This window comes from Plectrocnemia conspersa, unplaced genomic scaffold, assembly GCF_051122295.1.
Source record: "Plectrocnemia conspersa isolate PC_06_02 unplaced genomic scaffold, ASM5112229v1 ptg000004l, whole genome shotgun sequence".
NCBI lineage: Eukaryota > Metazoa > Arthropoda > Insecta > Trichoptera > Polycentropodidae > Plectrocnemia > Plectrocnemia conspersa.
In genome coordinates, this window is record NW_028277168.1 from 7,697,583 (window position 1) to 7,709,658 (window position 12,076).

A 12,076-nucleotide genomic window follows, 5' to 3' on the forward strand; every position below is an offset into this window, starting at 1 on the left:
AACGTTGTTTAATTTACTCGAATGGTTATTTGAAGTATATTAATAAAAACTAATTGTATAATAAAAACATTGTATTTTGCATATTTGCATCATCTAGAGACAATACCAAATTAAAATGTTACAACAGCGTTGTCTTTGCAAAATTCTATAAGATTTCCATGCAAATATTTTTCATGAATGTGTAAATATTTTTTTAGTATATACATTTTGATGCTGTTCTTTCTAACCTAACAAGATCTACAAAACCTGAAACTGCATTTTTAAAACCTATAATTTCAGATTTCTTAGTCATAGTCAGTCTTATTACATTTATCAGTTTTACATAAACACTTCTTACATTTGAAAAAAAATTGTTATATTTCAGTGGGATTGATTAATTTCACTGCCTTATTTTACTAATTTATAATATATTAGTTTTGAAAATTCTTATCATTTCTAATATTGTAGCGGCCAATACGTGACACAAACAAAAAAATATCAAAATTTAATGGCATGTCGAATCAGCGAGATAAGAGATAACTCATCAATAACAATTTGAATAAGTCATTTAAATCACTAAAATTCTAAGACTAAATCGTAACAGGGCAAAATGCTTTTTTGTAAAATAGTTTATTCACAATAATTTAAAATTATAAGCTTTATTTATCAGTTTTACAAAAACATTGCCTCGTTTTATTTATTAATCATATTTAGGTTATTCTTGCAGTTACCTTATTTATTTATTTTTAAATTTCATCATTTCTGAGGTTATAGTGGCCAATATGTGACACAAACGAAAAAGAACAGATTTTAATGCCTCGGTGAGCCAGCGAGATAAGGGATAACTCATCAATTGAAATTTCAATAAGTGATCCACACTACTGAAATTCTGTTTCTCAAACACTTCAGAGACAAAAATCAAAACAGGGCTGTTGCGGTTATATTGCTTTCAAAAACGGATGTAGCATTCGAGCTCACCACTTGTGCTATACCCTTGGCTTTTTTACTCCCCAGAAGAATAAAATGACATTGAATAGCCATTTTACTGAATGGAATCTCCGCGAAATGTAGAAGGATCCTATTGGACCTTTAGAAGCTATTAGTGGACCTCACAGTGATCGATGTCGCGCCACCAGAGAACCTGCGCCCCAGTGACAACAACACATTAGACCACTAAAAGATATTTAATTTATCACGGTCGAGGATAAGCTGAATTAAGTTACAACATAAAAGTCTACTACTTACAAATGCAACCAAATTTGTAAAGCAAGATAAGGCGTTAGAAATGTTTTCCATGGCATTTGTATACGTAAGCCTCTGTAGCTTATGCTTTACTAAGATAAATTATTGTTTTATCTCAAGCACAAATTTATTAGAAAAAACTATATAAGCACGAACACTTTACGATATTAAAGGTATGCTTTTTATGATTTCAAAAATAGGGCAGAGCCCTCTTCTCAAGCTTCATGCAAAATAGATGAAAGTTCGTTGGCTTGCAAGATACACACGCGGACCGCGAACTTTTTCCATTTATACACATATATTCCGCGGTTGTACGCTGAAGACGAGTCGTGACACAATTTCAGTGCACACTTATAAAGGACCCGGGTAGAATGCCAGGGGAGGCACGCAGAGAGAGGGATCAGTTTTCCACAGATTACAGTGGAGGTCGGTCGTTCGCAGAACCACCGCTCGAAGAAAACTCTTTAAAAGTTGAAAACAAACACAGAATAACTCACGAATTCAATAGATACTTTGAAAGAAATAAAGAGCAAATAAAAGATCGGAATCTTATTTATTTATTTCGGTAAGTTTTTTTAATAAATAAAATATTATGTAATATATAATTTATTATTAAGATTTATGATTTGTATTTTATTTTATATCAAAAATAATATATCAGTGTATTTTTTTTTAATTTTAGACAGCATTATTGTATTATATTATCTTAAAAACATCCATCTTTTAGCTCGTTGAATTTACTAATTCAATTGATTAACCCAGAAATATGTTTTCCTTATCAAATTACTGAAATACGGTTTACAAGTAAAAATACAACTCTGAATACAAATAAGGCTAATGCTTCACTTTTATTCTATAAAAAAAGTGCATGAAAAAAATATTTTCTCTATTTTATTACCTGTGATTAATCAATCACAGATAAATTAATTAAAATTGTTATTTTAAACTTCAGAATAGATTGAATTTAAATTAGATTATATATATTTAAATATTCATATTCATTTGTTAATAATAATAAAATATTTATAAGCTTGATTTTATGTCAATTATATTTTAACCGCATAATTTTATTGTTTTAATCCAATTATTCTATTCAATGAAATAATGTACAGACAGTATTTATTTATTTAATCATTATTGCAATGTAACATACGTTAGCCCAATTCGTTACAATGGAGTAAACATAATCAACAACTATTAAATTAGTAGTGTCACACCAGACTAAGTTAGGTACATATATATTTAATACTTTTACACTATTAATACAGCTTACAATCAATTGATATCACTATACACGATCTAGCACTTTATTTTAGTTATTTATCTCGATATTCATCCGTGAGATTAAAAAATCTAAGAAAACCAAATCTGTGATTATCAATTTTAATTATAATTATATATCAATCGCTAATTCCGATCTTCTAAACACCATATAAATTAAAAACACTATGGTCCATATAAGATTCGAGCCCAGATTTTTCGAATATTAATCAGTCGCTTCTCTCAAGTGTCTGTTGTATAGTTGTGATGTCAATAAGATAATGTATTTATTATGATTATATTTTATTTCCTACTAACTATTAATTATAAGAAATTCTAATGAATATAGACATATGTATATATTAAATATACATATATATGTATATATTAAATATATATGTATATATTAAATATATATTAAATATATATGTATATATTAAATATACATATATATGTATATATTATATATATATGTATATATTAAATATACATATGTATAAATTCTAATGAATATAGACATATGTATTAAATTAACCACCAAATTCTAATGATTTTAAAACTTTTTTTTTCAAATTATATTCCAAAAAGAAGAAAAAACTTACATTATTAAACATATGAAAACAAACTCATGTTAAAAATTATTATAACTAATACTTAAAGTATGGATTACTATATATTATATAAATCGAAAAATGTTATCTCATTTTCTATATACATATATATGTATATCATTTAGTTCTATGTTTTATAAAATAGCTAAAACTCCGCTTAATTTTATCTTTACACACACAGAATGAAACGAGCTTTTCATGTAAATACATACATATATGCCACATATTACGTATATATATATATACATATATATTACTCGCGAGTAAATTTCTAAAATACGTATAACTTCCATAATTATTTTGAAGTTTCCGAACAAATTACACGCTGTTAACACCAAAAGTTAGTACAAAATTTTAAATGAAGGCAATCGCATTTGTTCAAAATCTTAGCGACGCTCATTATTGAGTTTCTCCCAAGTTACCGACGTAGATTAACGTAAATCTCAAATTTACTTTAACTCGTCTCTCCGCGTTATCAAAATTAAGATCGATCAATATTCGGAAAGTTTCTGACCATTTTTAATACCTTTTTTAAAAAATGCTAAGCGACAGGAACTCCAGCCAAAGCTTTCGCATTCAAAACAAGCTAAAAATAGCTCCGGGAAATATATTATCTCCCACACCCCTGAGCGGTCGGAAAAGCATTATCTACCTGTGTTGCGTAATAATAACTGCTCTTACGTAGACTTAGAAAGTAGAATTTCCGCACGCCCGTGAGCTTTCCACGTTAAAAGCTCTCTTGACTCGGTCATCCCTGCTCTTACGGAAAAAAGGTTAGAAGTATGTATTGTTGGCACGAGATAATATTTCGACCGACAATGCACACAATCTCGAGTACTGTTTGATATATGAGCGAGGGAAAAAAATAACTTTTAGGTCACATCTTTCGAAAAGTCATCCATTATTAATGAAAAATCTCTTTGTAAACAATTCGAGGCGGCGAGAATTTATTTTATAGGTATAAAAATATTTACCTGATGCTAACATTGATTGATTATAGTAACAGTAAAATTGTTTTTATATATCGATAGTGAAGTTATTATGTTTACATATAATTAACTATATTGATTGCTCAAGATAAAAGAATATCAATATAACAACTTTTTTAATTAAAACGTCAATGTTAACTTAAAACTCTAAATAAAACCGCCTTATATTGTAAGCATACCTGTGTTATACTTAACCACTCTGTAAAGATGTATTAGTGTTTTAGCGCATAAGATACATACTATCTCATCATAGAAAATAGCTTTGTAATTTTGTCACTCTTAAACATGAATAGTTGCTTTTTTGCCTCCTCTAAAATGACTCTTTTGCCTTTTTTATAATTAATTGAATATTTTCCTAAGCGAAAATATCATCAAATATCTCTAGCGTAAATAAATATGTCACACATCAGATAGCAGTGAAGTCTGCGATACATATGAAATACGTGTATTAGCAGAATTGTCCCAAATTTCTAAATAAATTCAACAGGCTTCTTTACCAAGTAAGCTCCACAATAGTATTATTTCAAAATAAGCACAGAACTACATGTTTCATGAAAGCAAAACACTTAAGTTCAGTTTTATCTATATATTTCATCAAAAACCAAACAAAACGCAGATCTGTATTATAATATAAGCCAAAAATGTCTTTCTTTTAAAAATTCAGATTTATAAAACTCAATTTTTTTTTTAAAACATTATTTTTAGCGTTTTCAAGCGCTAACGTTTTAGCTGCGACTGGTAAGAATAAAGGCCGCGATCGCAACTCTCTAGAACACTTTAATGCTGTAGTTTGTTGTCACCGAGCAATATTTATATTTAAACTAAATAAAATAAATAATGTATTAATATATGTAAATATATCAAAAAACATTACGTTTAAATAAACTCTTGATACTGCATAAAATATATAAAAAAAATAATGGATTTTACTGTACAGAACAGTTTCAAAATCATATTGTCACATTTTTCATATCTAGCTCGGCTGAATTTCTTTATAGGCAAAGCAAAGTATTTTCACTATAAATATTTTACGTTAAGGCATCGAAGATGCTCGGTTTCGTAATACGGAGCGTGTATTACTAACAATTCATTGGCGATTTTTATTCTGTACGTTACGTTACTCTGTAGCGTCCTCGAATATTTATTTATTTTTATATTTTTTGTGACGCAATTCATTGTATTTTCAACAAAGTATGTATTCGATGATATATTTCTGAAATTACTAAAGGGTGATGTTGCGAATCCATTAATATTTGGCGATTTTTAGATGTGGGTTGTAGATTGCGATGTTGTTAACGCTCGGAAATCATCTACTTTTCCCATTAGTTTGCTTGACACACTGTTTTCGGCTATAGCTATCAAGAGTTGGAACAGTATGTGTTTGTTTTAGAGCTGATATATAAGTACTTATACACAAACATATACATGTGTATGGATGTACATATGTAGGCATATGCAATGTGTAAATTATTTTGTATAAAGGCTATCATGAGGTATTAGAAAAACCAGTTTTATTAATTTCATTAAAAAACTTTTTGCTGCTAGTATAGTAAAACTTTTCTTTATGTGCCGTCATCGATTTTTAAATTATTTTTAATGTAGTTGTTTTATAAGTACAAGAAAAAATATAAATAATAAAATAAAAATATATATAGTATTTATCAAGTGAGGTTTAATGAGGCGGTCGGAAATTGAAAGTGTCGATTCGGACCACGCGCTTGTTGTCCATTAACCTATTTTATTACCCTTAACCATCATATTTACATATTATTTTTAACAATTAGATTTGCAGCTAATCGAATAAAACTAGTGACTTATTATATTCTTAGCAAGCAATAAAGTAAAAAAAAGTAATATTATTTTTAAATTTAACTCCCTTATTAAGTCTTTGCGTATTACATCAACACAGCTAGTTCTTTTTTCATGCACCACTGCATTATCTACATATTTTTGTCAATTTTTTCTTCCTATATTTATGTAATTTATAACAGTCATGGACATAATAATCTACAGCACGCAAATAAAAAACACTTTGTTATTGCCGAAATTCTAGAAATTACCCATATTTCCGAATTATTATTATGCAACTGTGGATTTTCCAATAAGTGACATTTATTTTTTATCTCTTTTAAACCATTAAAAACAACGTTTCCATTGTTTTTATTTTTGAGCATACCGATTTGTAGTATTTTTGGTAAAATATGTATGTATATAATTAAAGTTACGTTTCATACTAGCCTATATTTTTTTTTTAATATTTATAATATACTTTCTATGAGCTGAAAATAACTCATTATTAATAAAATCAATACCAGATTTATGCGACCAGCTTGATTTTTCATAGTTTTAAACTATTATTTTTGTATTTATAATTCAAACTATATTTTTTGATTCTTCATAATTTTAAGAATATATAAAAATATCGTTTACTATTCGATATTCGAATATCTAATAAGTACGAATATAGTGATGTTTTCATTATAACGAAGACTGATCTCAGTATAACGAAATATTTTGATCAGAATTTAAGAATGACGTTACAACTTGACACAATATTTCTCTGAATTCCGTTTGTCCTTGACTTGGTGTGTGCCTGATGTGATCAGAAGCGACATTCAAAGTGTTCCGCCGACCATCAAACTTTTTTTATAAAACATTTTTTTAACAAAAGTTATTTTTATGCTATAGTAATATGGTAATTAAAAATAAAATAAAAATATATCATCTTTCTTACATTCAATATAACGAATTTTCAGTATAACAAAAGCTTTGCTATACTGAGATTTCACTGTATTTGGAAACTCTATTCATAGGATTTAAGCATACACAGATATACTAACTTTTTGTGTTGATTTTTATTTTTTTTAGAAAACATGCAGTGGTTGTAGTATTGTACATTTAATTTTATAAAAATCAATATCGCTAGATAAAATCTTATATATATTTCTAAATTTAAAAGACTGAATTTTGGTATATATTTTTTATAATATTGAAATTTCTTTTCCCCCGTGTTTAAAATAATATTTTAATACTTAAAGGTTAATTGTGTTGACAGAATATTATAAAAAGCTCTTTGTAAATAATTCTTCTGCTTAAATTTATTTTATATATACTAAAACATTTACCTGATTGAAAATAATCAATTATTATTTTATAAAATTGCTGTTTACTGACCCGCTCCAATTATGCTGGAAAATGCTGACCCGACCGCCAGTTATATAGCACAACCCCATGAAATGAACCATATCCTCTGGAGGAAAGCATCTCGCTTAAATTGAATTGTATTTCAAACTATTCTGCGTGCCATTCGGTCTGACATTATATCAATTATATTCACATTAGTGTGGTCGCATTATTCCCAATACGATTAATCTAAATATTTGGTTAAGCGAAATGTTTTGAATGTATTACAAGATCACTGAATATTAATATATCTCAACTTGGCCTTATTATTATTATTCATAATAGTATTTCGTATTTTAAAAAACATTTATTATAGAATATTTAATATTAACTACTTTATAATTGACGCATTTTACATTTTTGGATCTTAGCCAATTTTATATTATTTTTAAAATATTCGTAAACTTGTTTTTTTCAACGAAACTATATGTCTGCTATATAAAAGTTATTGTGTATCCAGAGAAAGATTCTTAAAATATTATTACTGCCTTTTACATAAATATAAAAATTTTGATTGAAAATAATTTGTTTCAAATGTATAATTTTATATCACATTAACGTGAAAAGTCAGTCTTTCTCGTAACGTAATTAAAGCTTTTCTTTTAAAATTCGTTAATAAAACAATGATAAAATTCGTTTAAATGTTGCTTCAAACAAATTCTACAAGAAGCGTTCCTCGACATAAATAAATTTAATTACGTTAAAACGTGGATATATTTTATAAACACTAAACGATTTTTATTAATATAAAATCGTCGTAAAACTTTATAAAAATATTTATAAGGTGACTTATTAATCGGTACTTGCTATTTTACTCAACTAAGTCAAATTTATGACGTTGAATAATTACAATATAAAAAAGCACTCCTTGAGTAAAAAAAACTCCCCGAGGGACAAATTAGCGCAGGAAAACTTTCCCCAGTTCAAACTTGGACAACTTTCACCTCCGCCCTTCGGCGTCGACGAAACAAAGGTTTTTCTCCGGCGAAGATTCAGTTTTCCCGATAAATGGGAAAATTTTAACGCGCGATTCAATTAGGATCAGTTTTCTGGCGGGACCGGAAGCACTCTAGGCTTTTCATAAGGGCGGACAACTTTCTTATAATTCCATCTGGAGACAAACTTCTGCGACGCCCTTCATCCGCCAAGTTTTACATCCAGCTATGAATAACATCTGTCGGTGGTTTTTCGACATCGAGCTCTCTGACATTAGCACGAAACACTCTGATATGAAACTTCGAAGTGAATCATAGAAGCATAGTTACCAAAATTTTATACGGTATACTTTAATATATTATTTATTTTATTTGCCCTATATTAATGATAAAAACAGAGAAAACTGCATACCTTAAAATAATTTTATCTTATCAAATTTATTATACCGTAGTATTCTAACAACGTTTTAATTTTCCTCATAATTACGCCAATTTTGTCAAAATTAATCCACCGCATAAGACATGATTTATCACTCTATATAAAGTTACAAGCTTAATGCTAAAAATTGCCTTAAATGACTTTGGGATCGTGTCAAATTACAACGTTACCAAACAAAGCCACGGAGAGGGTCATTACTGTGCCACTTACTAGATATTGATTTTCATAAAAAAAATATGTTACATAAAATATAAGCGAGGCATTTCGTAAAACAATATCCTTTCGATTTGTACTGTTTTTATTTATAAATTTTATGTGACATGCCTGGATTTTTATACGCGTATGGAAAATCAGAACCCTTCGAATATAATATTGATCGGTATATCGTAATAATTCAAAAGGTCTCTACTTTATAATAGAAAGCTAACGGATTCAATACATCGTAAATGATACAAGAACTATAATAAATATCAATTTAGTCAGAACTGTCATAGAAAAAGTCCTAAATCTTACCTCATTACATATCACCACAGATATTTTTCATTTTCAATGAAACTTGAGCAAAAATAATATTTTTAATATTATTTTCGATTTATTTATTGTCCTCCATCTTAGTCCATTGCGTTACTATGTAAACACAATCAACAACTACTTACTAAATAATATGAGACAACAGACTAAATCAGTAATATATGTACATTTTATTAATTATGATTTTTTATTTTAATTATTTATAATTATTATCTCTGTTAAATAAGGAAGATATGTAATAATCGATCATAATTATAATTATATAATAATTACTAGTTCTAATCTCTCAGGCACGATAGAAATTTAATAATACTAGGGTACATATGTTATTTTATTTCATGTCTTTCAAGTATTAGTTAATGACTTATATCAGTAAATTCTAAATGAGAATGGTCTATCGTACTTAGAACTTAACTTTAAGATTGATCAGGGGTGTTTAAGCCGTAGCCCACTACACTCGCATATCAATATTGTTAAAAAATTAATTAATATTAAGATTTCAAAATTTTTCATTGTTTTTTAGCATGGCTTCTACATTAACTCTCAACAATACAATAAAACTTTATTTTTAAATACATACATATTATATTTGGCAACGTTTTATTTATAGATGATTTGTGCATTAAAATATTTAAAAATGAGCAATAAATAAATATAGCTTTATTTAATAAAAAATATTACATTGAGAAATATTTCATTTCTAGTGTTCACCAAAACTATTAATTTGTGCATTAAAACATAAAAAATAAGCATTAAAAAACTATTTTAAAATATATAAAAAAATATTAAATTGCGCAATATTTTATTTGTAGTGTACATTAAAATTATATTTTTTGTCTATTAAAATAATAAAATCGTAGATTTAAGAATATTAATATATACTATATTTAGTATACAATGATATTTTTTACTTATAACAGCAATTGGGTCTTTCGCAACTGTTACAGTGAAATTATATTTTCAATAGTATGAATTTATATTCATACTATTATACATCACAATAATTAAAAAATAACATTTAATAAATGCATATACGTATTAAAAAATGTTATATTGAGAAACATTTTATTTGTAGTGTGCACTAAAACGAATGGTTTTTGCATTAAAATATAAAAAAATGAGCATTAAAATAATTTACTGCTCATTTTTCAAAATTTAATGTCAAAACCATTTGTTTTAGTGCTGACTACAAATAAAATGTTTCTCAATAAAGCATTTTAAATACATTGATATATTTATTACCTGTCAATTTTCAATTACTGTAACGTACAAAAAAAATGTTTTATGCAACAAAGTATTTATTTAAATGTACATATCTCTTAAAATAATTCTCTGTTAAATCGAATCCATTTTTAAAAGCATTATGTTTAATTTCCTATAAAACTGTTTTAGCTGCAAGGAATGTGCTGTATCTTACGTCTTAACAGCGACTATTTCGAAAGATGACTTCTCATTCATTAGGAAAGAAAAGTTATGTTGTATCAAATTTGATTTTTAATGAAATTTTAATTTTAAGTTTCTGAATCCTTTAGAAACTTGCTATGGAGACATTTCACTGCAGTATATTTGTTATATCATGAACTTTTTTGTCGGTCAATAATTATTTTTTTTAATATTAAAAATTGTAAACATCTTATTAGATCAATTGTTTAAAAAATATTTTTTAAATTATTTTTTGTACTTTTGTCGCAAAAGTGCTGCATCGTTTCTCCAAGTCATATTAAATATCGGGTTGAACTCTTGGAGATTCGGGTTGACTGCTTAGATTAATCAAATCAGACGGTTGAAGTGAAAGCGGTTGTTTTTTTCGGGTCGTCGCGGTCTATTCGGTCTCTAACTTTCAAATGTTTCAAGTTGGAAGTAAAGTCGTCAATCTAAGTCGAGATACGAATGAAAATAAAGTAGCAATACAGCGTTTTGTCATGTATTCCAACGAGAAAATTGAGAGTCCAACGTTCCTTGTAGTCCTCGATTCATTTACCTATGCAGATGATTAAGGGCGGTGTTAGTACCTTTGTATTTATTAAATATATAATATAATAAATAAACTTACTTATTGATTCAAAACCTGATTCCTAATAAGTAGTAAGCAAGTCACAAAAATAACTGGATTTAATATGTTTTCTTTTTAGATTCCAATAACAGAACCATTAAACCTAATTTTTATATTCTTAGTCGCAGGAATCTGAATATATGTTTTGCGGTGTGTTCAAATATTAGCAAGGATCTTGTACTATACTTATGTATGTACATACATATATGCTACAAATTATGTTTGTATTATATAATTTTGTTGTGTTATCTTAAGGTTATTGTGTAAACTAGTCTCTATCTCATCCAAAGATGATTGTTTAAGTTTAAAATAAATAGATACGGTTTCTAAATAAATAAATAGATAATTAATTATTTTATCTCAGTAATAAGAACAAATAAATAAATAAACAAAAAAAATTACATCTATACAACGTTACATACGTTTCTCATGTCAAATATTATGAATGAATATTTTTTTAATAAAAGTATTTTTTTTTGCCTTAAATAATATTTAATCCTATTACATCTTTTTAAAATTGTATAAGCTCTTTGTGTTAATAAAAGTATATATTTATAAATCATGGTGTAATATACATATAATATAATATTTAAATACAATCCAAGGAGCATTTGACACAATTTTTAGTGAAATATTTTATTGTATTATAAATGTTATTTGGTACTATTAAGTATCAATTAAATATTCCTAAGATAAGGAATCATACAAAACTGTAGCTCTTATTATAGATTTATGAATATATTTTTTGTTTGTCTAAATATATAGTTGTCTAAATAATTAAGAGTTTGTCTAAATGAAATTTTCAGGAATTTAATGGTTTATATGATAAGAAAACCGGTATTTCAGCAGTTTTT

At 27.0% G+C, this 12,076-nt stretch overlaps 1 protein-coding gene across 1 annotated transcript in view; it reads left to right on the forward strand.

Moving 5' to 3' along the window:
- Positions 1 to 1,646: 1,646 nt before the first annotated feature.
- Positions 1,647 to 12,076, forward strand: part of LOC148235790 (uncharacterized) — a 43,755-nt gene continuing 33,325 nt past the window's right edge. Inside the window, exon 1 of the mRNA XM_088185226.1 lies at positions 1,647 to 1,786. The gene's annotated coding sequence lies outside the window, so the exon portion shown is untranslated. The remainder of the gene's footprint in view (positions 1,787 to 12,076) is intronic.